The following is an 11406-nucleotide window of genomic DNA, read 5'->3' as shown; positions in this document are numbered from 1 at the left end:
AGTTCCAACTGTTACAGGACAGAGAGTGGAGAGCACCGGTTCCAACTGTCACAAGGCGGAGAGTGGAGAGCACCAGTTCCCACTGTCACAGGAGAGAGAGTGGAGAGCACCAGTTCCCACTGTCACAGGAGAGAGAGTGGAGAGCACCAGTTCCCACTGTCACAGGACAGAGAGTGGAGAGCACCAGTTCCCACTGTCACAGGAGAGAGAGTGGAGAGCACCAGTTCCCACTGTCGCAGGAGTGAGAGTGGAGATCACCAGTTCCAACTGTCAAAAGAGAGAGAGTGGAGAGCACCAGTTCCAACTGTTACAGGAGAGAGAGTGGAGAGCACCAGTTCCCACTGTCACAGGAGAGAGAGTGGAGAGCACCAGTTCCCACTGTCACAGGACAGAGAGTGGAGAGCACCAGTTCCCACTGTCACAGGAGAGAGAGTGGAGAGCACCAGTTCCCACTGTCACAGGAGAGAGAGTGGAGAGCACCAGTTCCCACTGTCACAGGACAGAGAGTGGAGAGCACCAGTTCTAACTGTCACAGGGCAGAGAGTGGAGAGCACCAGTTGCAACTGTCACAGGACAGAGAGTGGAGAGCACGAGTTCCCACTGTCACAGGACAGAGAGTGGAGAGCACCAGTTCCCACTGTCACAGGACAGAGAGTGGAGAGCACCAGTTCCAACTGTCACAGGAGAGAGAGTGGAGATCACCAGTTCCAACTGTCACAGGACAGAGAGTGGAGAGCACCAGTTCCAACTGTCGCAGGAGTGAGAGTGGAGAGCACCAGTTCCCACTGTCATAGGACAGAGAGAGTGGAGAGCACCAGTTCCCACTGTCACAGGGCGAGAGAGTGGAGAGCACCAGTTCCAACTGTCACAGGACGGAGAGTGGAGAGCACCAGTTCCCACTGTCACAGGGCGAGAGAGTGGAGAGCACCAGTTCCAACTGTCACAGGAGAGAGAGTGGGGAGCACCAGTTCCCACTGTCAGAGGAGAGAGAGTGGAGAGCATCAGTTCCCACTGTCACAGGAGAGAGAGTGGAGAGCACCAGTTCCCACTGTCACAGGAGAGAGAGTGGGGAGCACCAGTTCCAACTGTCACAGGACAGAGAGTGTAGAGCACCACCTCCAACTGTCACAGAACAGAGAGTGGAGAGCACCAGTTCCCACTGTCACAGGAGAGAGAGTGGAGAGCACCAGTTCCCACTGTCACAGGACAGAGAGTGGAGAGCACCAGTTCCAACTGACAAAGGACAGAGAGTGGAGAGCACCAGTTCCAACTCTCACAGGAGAGAGAGTGGAGAGCACCAGTTCCCACTGTCACAAGGCGGAGAGTGGAGAGCACCAGTTCCAATTGTCACAGGACGGGAGAGTAGAGAGCATCAGTTCAAACTGTCACAGGACAGAGAGTGGAGAGCACCAGTTCCAACTGTCACAGGACAGAGAGTGGAGAGCACCAGTTCCCACTGTCACAGGACAGAGAGTGGAGAGCACCAGTTCCCACTGTCACAGGACAGAGAGTGGAGAGCACCAGTTCCAACTGTCACAGGAGAGAGAGTGGAGATCATCAGTTCTAACGGTCACAGGAGAGAGAGTGGAGAGAATCAGTTCCCACTGTCACAGGAGAGAGAGTGGAGATCATCAGTTCTAACGGTCACAGGAGAGAGAGTGGAGATCACCAGTTCCAACTGTCACAGGAGATAATGTGGAGAGCACCAGTTCCCACTGTCACAGGACGGAGAGTGCAGAGCACCAGTTCCAACTGTTGAAGGAGTGAGAGTGGAGAGCACCAGTTCCAACTGTCACACGACGGAGAGTGCAGAGCACCAGTTCCAACTGTCGCAGGAGTGAGAGTGGAGAGCACCAGTTCCAACTGTCAAAGGACAGAGAGTGGAGAGCACCAGTTCCCACTGTCACAGGAGAGAGAGTGGAGAGCACCAGTTCCCACGGTCACAGGAGAGAGAGTGGAGAGCACCAGTTCCCACTGTCACAGGAGAGAGAGTGGAGAGCACCAGTTCCAACTGTCACAGGAGAGAGAGTGGAGAGCACCAGTTCCCACTGTCACAGGAGAGAGAGTGGAGAGCACCAGTTCCCACTGTCACAGGACAGAGAGTGGAGAGCACCAGTTCCCACTGTCACAGGACAGAGAGTGGAGAGCATCAGTTCCCACTGGCACAGGACAGAGAGTGGAGAGCACCAGTTCCAACTGTCACAGGAGAGAGAGTGGAGAGCACCAGTTCCAACTGTCACAGGACAGAGAGTGGAGAGCACCAGTTCCAACTGTCAAAGGACAGAGAGTGGAGAGCACCAGTTCCGACTGTCACAGGACGGAGAGTGGAGAGCACCAATCCCAACTCTCACAGGCGAGAGAGTGGAGAGCACCAGTTCCCACTGTCACAAGGCGGAGAGTGGAGAGCACCAGTTCCAACTGTCACAGGAGAGAGAGTGGAGAGCACCAGTTCCCACTGTCACAGGAAAGAGAGTGGAGAGCACCAGTTCCCACTGTCAAAGGAGAGAGATTGGAGAGCACCAGTTCTAACTTTCACAGGAGAGAGAGTGGAGAGCACCAGTTCCCTCTGTCACAGGACAGAGAGTAGAGAGCACCAGTTCCAAATGTCACAGGACAGAGAGTGGAGAGCACCAGTTCCCACTGTCACAGGACAGAGAGTAGAGAGCACCAGTTCCCACTGTCACAGGACAGAGAGTAGAGAGCACCAGTTCTAACTGTCACATGACAGAGAGTGCAGAGCACCAGTTCCAACTGTCACAGGACGGAGAGTGGAGAGCACCAGTTCCAACTGTCACAGGAGAGAGAGTGGAGAGCACCAGTTCCCACTGTCAGAGGACAGAGAATGGAGATCACCAGTTGCAACTGTCACAGGACGGAGAGTGGAGAGCACCAGTTCCCACTGTCACAGGACGGAGAGTGGAGAGCCCCAGTTCCAACTGTCACAGGAGAGAGAGTGGAGATCACCAGTTCCAACTATCATAGGAGAGAGCGTGGAGAGCACCAGTTCCAACTGTCACAGGACGGAGAGTGGAGAGCACCAGTTCCAACTGTCACAGGACGGAGAGTGGAGAGCACCAGTTCCCACTGTCACAGGACAGAGAGTGGAGAGCACCAGTTCCCACTGTCAGAGGACAGAGAATGGAGATCACCAGTTGCAACTGTCACAGGACGGAGAGTGGAGAGCACCAGTTCCCACTGTCACAGGACGGAGAGTGGAGAGCACCAGTTCCAACTGTCAAAGGACAGAGAGTGGAAAGCACCAGTTCCAAAAGTCACAGGACAGAGAGTGGAGAGCACCAGTTCCCACTGTCACAGGAGAGGGAGTGGAGAGCACCAGTTCCAACTGTCACAGGACAGAGAGTGGAGAGCACCAGTTCCAACTGTCACAGGACAGAGAGTGGAGAGCACCAGTTCCCACTGTCACAGGACAGAGAGTGGAGAGCACCAGTTCCCACTGTCACAGGACGGAGAGTGGAGAGTAGCAGTTCCAACAGTCACAGGACAGAGACTGGAGAGCACCAGTTCCCACTGTCACTGGATGGGAGAGTGGAGATCACCAGTTCCAACTGTCACAGGACAGAGAGTGGAGTGCACCAGTTCCAACTGTTACAGGAGAGAGAGTGGAGAGCACCAGTTGCCACTGTCAAAGGACAGAGAGTGGAGAGCACCAGTTCCCACTGTCACAGGACGGGAGAGTGGAGTACAGCAGTTCCAACTGTCACAGGACAGAGAGTGGAGAGCACCAGTTCCCACTGTCACAGGACAGAGAGTGGAGAGCACCAGTTCCAACTGTTACAGGAGAGAGAGTGGAGAGCACCAGTTCCAACAGTCACAGGACAGAGAGTGGAGAGCACCAGTTCCAACTCTCAAAGGACAGAGAGCGGAGAGCACCAGTTCCCACTGTCACAGGAGAGAGAGTGGAGAGCACCAGTTCCAACTGTCACAGGAGAGAGAGTGGGGAGCACCAGTTCCAACTGTCACAGGACAGAGAGTGGAGAGCACAGTTCCCACTGTCACAGGAGAGAGAGTGGAGAGCACCAGTTCCCACTGTCACAGGACAGAGAGTGGAGAGCACCAGTTCCCACTGTCACAGGACAGAGAGTGGAGAGCACCAGTTCCCACTGTCACAGGACGGGAGAGTGGAGAGCACCAGTTCCAACTGTCACAGGACAGAGAGTGGAGAGCACAGTTCCCACTGTCACAGGAGAGAGAGTGGAGAGCACCAGTTCCCACTGTCACAGGACAGAGAGTGGAGAGCACCAGTTCCCACTGTCACAGGACAGAGAGTGGAGAGCACCAGTTCCCACTGTCACAGGACAGAGAGTGGAGAGCACCAGTTCCCACTGTCACAGGACAGAGTGGAGAGCACCAGTTCCAACTGTCACAGGACAGAGAGTGGAGAGCACCAGTTCCAACTGTCAAAAGAGAGAGAGTGGAGAGCACCAGTTCCCACTGTCACAGGACAGAGAGTGGAGAGCACCAGTTCCAACTGTCAAAAGAGAGAGAGTGGAGAGCAACAGTTGCAACTGTTACAGGACAGAGAGTGGAGAGCACCAGTTCCCACTGTCACAGGACGGGAGAGTGGAGAGCACCAGTTCCCACTGTCACAGGACAGAGAGTGGAGAGCACCAGTTCTAACTGTCACAGGGCAGAGAGTGGAGAGCACCAGTTCCCACTGTCAAAGGACAGAGAGTGGAGAGCACCAGTTCCCACTGTCACAGGGCAGAGAGTGGAGAGCACCAGTTCCAACTGTCACAGGACAGAGAGTGGAGAGCACCAGTTCCAATTGTCACAAGGCGGAGAGTGGAGAGCACCAGTTCCCACTGTCAAAGGACAGAGAGTGGAGAGCACATGTTCAAACTGTCACAGGACAGAGAGTGGAGAGCACCGGTTCCAACTGTCACAAGGCGGAGAGTGGAGAGCACCAGTTCCCACTGTCACAGGGCAGAGAGTGGAGAGCACCAGTTCCCACTGTCAAAGGACAGAGAGTGGAGAGCACCAGTTCCCACTGTCACAGGGCAGAGAGTGGAGAGCACCAGTTCCAACTGTCACAGGACAGAGAGTGGAGAGCACCAGTTCCAATTGTCACAAGGCGGAGAGTGGAGAGCACCAGTTCCAACTGTCAAAGGACAGAGAGTAGAGAGCACCAGTTCCAACTGTCACAGGACAGAGAGTGGAGAGCACCAGTTCCCACTGTCACAGGACAGAGAGTGGAGAGCACCAGTTCCCACTGTCACAGGACAGAGAGTGGAGAGCACCAGTTCCAACTGTCACAGGACAGAGAGTGGAGAGCACCAGTTCCAACTGTCACAGGACAGAGAGTGGAGATCACCAGTTCCCACTGTCACAGGACAGAGAGTGGAGAGCACCAGTTCCCACTGTCACAGGACAGAGAGTGGAGAGCAGCAGTTCCAACTGTTACAGGACAGAGAGTGGAGAGCACCGGTTCCAACTGTCACAAGGCGGAGAGTGGAGAGCACCAGTTCCCACTGTCACAGGAGAGAGAGTGGAGAGCACCAGTTCCCACTGTCACAGGAGAGAGAGTGGAGAGCACCAGTTCCCACTGTCACAGGACAGAGAGTGGAGAGCACCAGTTCCCACTGTCACAGGAGAGAGAGTGGAGAGCACCAGTTCCCACTGTCGCAGGAGTGAGAGTGGAGATCACCAGTTCCAACTGTCAAAAGAGAGAGAGTGGAGAGCACCAGTTCCAACTGTTACAGGAGAGAGAGTGGAGAGCACCAGTTCCCACTGTCACAGGAGAGAGAGTGGAGAGCACCAGTTCCCACTGTCACAGGACAGAGAGTGGAGAGCACCAGTTCCCACTGTCACAGGAGAGAGAGTGGAGAGCACCAGTTCCCACTGTCACAGGAGAGAGAGTGGAGAGCACCAGTTCCCACTGTCACAGGACAGAGAGTGGAGAGCACCAGTTCTAACTGTCACAGGGCAGAGAGTGGAGAGCACCAGTTGCAACTGTCACAGGACAGAGAGTGCAGAGCACGAGTTCCCACTGTCACAGGACAGAGAGTGGAGAGCACCAGTTCCCACTGTCACAGGACAGAGAGTGGAGAGCACCAGTTCCAACTGTCACAGGAGAGAGAGTGGAGATCACCAGTTCCAACTGTCACAGGACAGAGAGTGGAGAGCACCAGTTCCAACTGTCGCAGGAGTGAGAGTGGAGAGCACCAGTTCCCACTGTCATAGGACAGAGAGAGTGGAGAGCACCAGTTCCCACTGTCACAGGGCGAGAGAGTGGAGAGCACCAGTTCCAACTGTCACAGGACGGAGAGTGGAGAGCACCAGTTCCCACTGTCACAGGGCGAGAGAGTGGAGAGCACCAGTTCCAACTGTCACAGGAGAGAGAGTGGGGAGCACCAGTTCCCACTGTCAGAGGAGAGAGAGTGGAGAGCATCAGTTCCCACTGTCACAGGAGAGAGAGTGGAGAGCACCAGTTCCCACTGTCACAGGAGAGAGAGTGGGGAGCACCAGTTCCAACTGTCACAGGACAGAGAGTGTAGAGCACCACCTCCAACTGTCACAGAACAGAGAGTGGAGAGCACCAGTTCCCACTGTCACAGGAGAGAGAGTGGAGAGCACCAGTTCCCACTGTCACAGGACAGAGAGTGGAGAGCACCAGTTCCAACTGACAAAGGACAGAGAGTGGAGAGCACCAGTTCCAACTCTCACAGGAGAGAGAGTGGAGAGCACCAGTTCCCACTGTCACAAGGCGGAGAGTGGAGAGCACCAGTTCCAATTGTCACAGGACGGGAGAGTAGAGAGCATCAGTTCAAACTGTCACAGGACAGAGAGTGGAGAGCACCAGTTCCAACTGTCACAGGACAGAGAGTGGAGAGCACCAGTTCCCACTGTCACAGGACAGAGAGTGGAGAGCACCAGTTCCAACTGTCACAGGAGAGAGAGTGGAGATCATCAGTTCTAACGGTCACAGGAGAGAGAGTGGAGAGAATCAGTTCCCACTGTCACAGGAGAGAGAGTGGAGATCATCAGTTCTAACGGTCACAGGAGAGAGAGTGGAGATCACCAGTTCCAACTGTCACAGGAGATAATGTGGAGAGCACCAGTTCCCACTGTCACAGGACGGAGAGTGCAGAGCACCAGTTCCAACTGTTGAAGGAGTGAGAGTGGAGAGCACCAGTTCCAACTGTCACACGACGGAGAGTGCAGAGCACCAGTTCCAACTGTCGCAGGAGTGAGAGTGGAGAGCACCAGTTCCAACTGTCAAAGGACAGAGAGTGGAGAGCACCAGTTCCCACTGTCACAGGAGAGAGAGTGGAGAGCACCAGTTCCCACGGTCACAGGAGAGAGAGTGGAGAGCACCAGTTCCCACTGTCACAGGAGAGAGAGTGGAGAGCACCAGTTCCAACTGTCACAGGAGAGAGAGTGGAGAGCACCAGTTCCCACTGTCACAGGAGAGAGAGTGGAGAGCACCAGTTCCCACTGTCACAGGACAGAGAGTGGAGAGCACCAGTTCCCACTGTCACAGGACAGAGAGTGGAGAGCATCAGTTCCCACTGGCACAGGACAGAGAGTGGAGAGCACCAGTTCCAACTGTCACAGGAGAGAGAGTGGAGAGCACCAGTTCCAACTGTCACAGGACAGAGAGTGGAGAGCACCAGTTCCAACTGTCAAAGGACAGAGAGTGGAGAGCACCAGTTCCGACTGTCACAGGACGGAGAGTGGAGAGCACCAATCCCAACTCTCACAGGCGAGAGAGTGCAGAGCACCAGTTCCCACTGTCACAAGGCGGAGAGTGGAGAGCACCAGTTCCAACTGTCACAGGAGAGAGAGTGGAGAGCACCAGTTCCCACTGTCACAGGAAAGAGAGTGGAGAGCACCAGTTCCCACTGTCAAAGGAGAGAGATTGGAGAGCACCAGTTCTAACTTTCACAGGAGAGAGAGTGGAGAGCACCAGTTCCCTCTGTCACAGGACAGAGAGTAGAGAGCACCAGTTCCAAATGTCACAGGACAGAGAGTGGAGAGCACCAGTTCCCACTGTCACAGGACAGAGAGTAGAGAGCACCAGTTCCCACTGTCACAGGACAGAGAGTAGAGAGCACCAGTTCTAACTGTCACATGACAGAGAGTGCAGAGCACCAGTTCCAACTGTCACAGGACGGAGAGTGGAGAGCACCAGTTCCAACTGTCACAGGAGAGAGAGTGGAGAGCACCAGTTCCCACTGTCAGAGGACAGAGAATGGAGATCACCAGTTGCAACTGTCACAGGACGGAGAGTGGAGAGCACCAGTTCCCACTGTCACAGGACGGAGAGTGGAGAGCCCCAGTTCCAACTGTCACAGGAGAGAGAGTGGAGATCACCAGTTCCAACTATCATAGGAGAGAGCGTGGAGAGCACCAGTTCCAACTGTCACAGGACGGAGAGTGGAGAGCACCAGTTCCAACTGTCACAGGACGGAGAGTGGAGAGCACCAGTTCCCACTGTCACAGCAGAGAGAGTGGAGAGCGCCAGTTCCCACTGTCACAGGACAGAGAGTGGAGAGCACCACTTCCAACTGTCACAAGGCGGAGAGTGGAGAGCACCAGTTCCCACTGTCACTGAGCAGAGAGCGGAGAGCACCAGTTCCCACTGTCACAGGACGGAGAGTGGAGAGCACCAGTTCCAACTCTCACAGGAGAGAGAGTGGAGAGCACCAGTTCCCACTGTCACAGGACAGAGAGTGGAGTGCACCAGTTCCAACTGTCACAGGAGAGAGAGTGGAGAGCACCAGTTCCAACTCTCACAGGAGAGAGAGTGGAGTGCACCAGTTCCAACTGTCACAGGAGAGAGAGTGGAGATCACCAGTTCCAACTGTCACAGGAGAGAGAGTGGAGATCACCAGTTCCAACTGTCACAGGAGAGAGAGTGGAGATCACCAGTTCCAACTGTCACAGGACAGAGAGTGGAGAGCACCAGTTCCAACTGTCAGAAGAGAGAATGTGGAGTGCACCAGTTCCAACTGTCAGAAGAGAGAATGTGGAGAGCACCGGTTCCCACTGTCACAGGACAGAGAGTGGTGAGCACCAGTTCCAACTGTCACAAGACTGAAGTGTGGAGAGCACCAGTTCCAATTGTCACAGGATGAGAGAGTGGAGAGCACCAGTTCCCACTGATACAGGACGGAAGAGTGGAGAGCACCAGTTCCAACTGTCACAGGACGGAAGAGTGGAGAGCACCAGTTCCCAATCTCACAGGACAGAGAGTGGAGAGCACCAGTTCCCACTATCACAGCACAGAGATTGGAGAGCACCAGTTCCAACTGTAACAGGACGGAAGAGTGGAGAGCACCAGTTCCCACTCTCACAGGACAGAGAGTGGAGAGCACCAGTTCCCACTGTCACAGGAGAGAGAGTGGAGAGCACCAGTTCCCACTGTCACAGGACGGAGAGTGGAGAGCACCAGTTCCCACTGTCACAGGAGAGAGAGTGGAGAGCACCAGTTCCAACTGTCACAGGACAGAGAGTGGAGAGCACATGTTCCAACTGTCACAGGACAGAAAGTGGAGAGCACCGGTTCCAACTGTCACAAGGTGGAGAGTGGAGAGCACCAGTTCACACAGTCACAGGACAGAGAGTGGAGATCACCAGCACCCAATGTCACAGGACAGAGAGTGGAGAGCACCAGGTCCAACTGTCACAGGACAGAGAGTGGAGAGCACCAGATCCAACTGTCACAGGAGAGAGACTGGAGAGCACCAGTTCCCACTGTCACAGGACAGAGACTGGAGAGCACCAGTTCCCACTGTCACAGGACAGAGAGTGGAGAGCACCAGTTCCAACTGTCACAGGAGAGAGAGTGGAGAGCACCAGTTCCCACTGTCACAGGAGAGAGAGTGGAGAGCACCAGTTCCCACTGTCACAGGACGGAGAATGGAGAGCACCAGTTCCAACTGTCACAGGAGAGAGAGTGGAGAGCACCAGTTCCCACTGTCACAGGACAGAGAGTGGAGAGCACCAGTTCCCACTGTCACAGGACGGAGAATGGAGAGCACCAGTTCCAACTGTCACAGGAGAGAGAGTGGAGAGCACCAGTTCCCACTGTCACAGGACGGAGAATGGAGAGCACCAGTTCCAACTGTCACAGGAGAGAGAGTGGAGAGCACCAGTTCCCACTGTCACAGAACAGAGAGTGGAGAGCACCAGTTCCCACTGTCACAAGGCGGAGAGTGGAGAGCACCAGTTCCAACTGTCACAGGAGAGAGATTGGAGAGCACCAGTTCCAACTGTCACAGGAGAGAGTGGAGAGCACCAGTTCCCACTGTCACAGGACAGAGAGTGGAGAGCACCAGTTCCCACTGTCACAGGACGGAGAGTGGAGAGCACCAGTTCCAACTGTCACAGGAGAGAGAGTGGAGAGCACCAGTTCCAACTGTCACAGGAGAGAGAGTGGAGAGCACCAGTTCCCACTGTCACAGGACAGAGAGTGGAGAGCACCAGTTCCAACTGTCACAGGACGGAGAGTGGAGAGCACCAGTTCCCACTGTCACAGGACAGAGAGTGGAGAGCACCAGTTCCAACAGTCACAGGAGAGAGAGTGGAGAGCACCAGTTCCCACTGTCACAGGACAGAGAGTGGAGAGCACCAGTTCCCACTGTCACAGGAGAGAGATTGGAGAGCACCAGTTCCAACTGTCACAGGACAGAGAGTGGAGAGCACCAGTTCCAACTGTCACAGGACGGAGAGTGGAGAGCACCAGTTCCCACTGTCACAGGAGAGAGAGTGGAGAGCACCAGCTCCAACTGGCACAGGACAGAGAGTGGAGAGCACCAGTTCCAACTGTCACAGGACGGAGAGTGGAGAGCACCAGTTCCCACTGTCACAGGACAGAGAGTGGAGAGCACCAGTTCCAACAGTCACAGGAGAGAGAGTGGAGAGCACCAGTTCCCACTGTCACAGGACAGAGAGTGGAGAGCACCAGTTCCCACTGTCACAGGAGAGAGATTGGAGAGCACCAGTTCCAACTGTCACAGGACAGAGAGTGGAGAGCACCAGTTCCCACTGTCACAGGACAGAGAGTGGAGAGCACCAGTTCCCACTGTCACAGGACAGAGAGTGGAGAGCACCAGTTCCAACTGTCACAAGGTGGAGAGTGGAGAGCACCAGTTCCAACTGTCACAGGACAGAGAGTGGAGAGCACCAGTTCCAACTGTCGCAGGAGTGAGAGTGGAGAGCACCAGTTCCCACTGTCACAGGACGGAGAGTGGAGAGCACCAGTTCCCACTGTCACAGGACAGAGAGTGGAGAGCACCAGTTCCAACTGTCGCAGGAGTGAGAGTGGAGAGCACCAGTTCCCACTGTCACAGGACGGAGAGTGGAGAGCACCAGTTCCCACTGTCACAGGAGAGAGAGTGGAGAGCACCAGTTCCAACTTTCACAGGACGGAGAGTGGAGAGC

The sequence above is a fragment of the Pristiophorus japonicus genome, unplaced genomic scaffold (assembly GCF_044704955.1).
Source record: "Pristiophorus japonicus isolate sPriJap1 unplaced genomic scaffold, sPriJap1.hap1 HAP1_SCAFFOLD_158, whole genome shotgun sequence".
In the NCBI taxonomy this organism is placed as follows: domain Eukaryota; kingdom Metazoa; phylum Chordata; class Chondrichthyes; family Pristiophoridae; genus Pristiophorus; species Pristiophorus japonicus.
The sequence above is the reverse complement of the archived record's forward strand: the minus strand, read 5'-3'. Positions refer to the sequence as shown.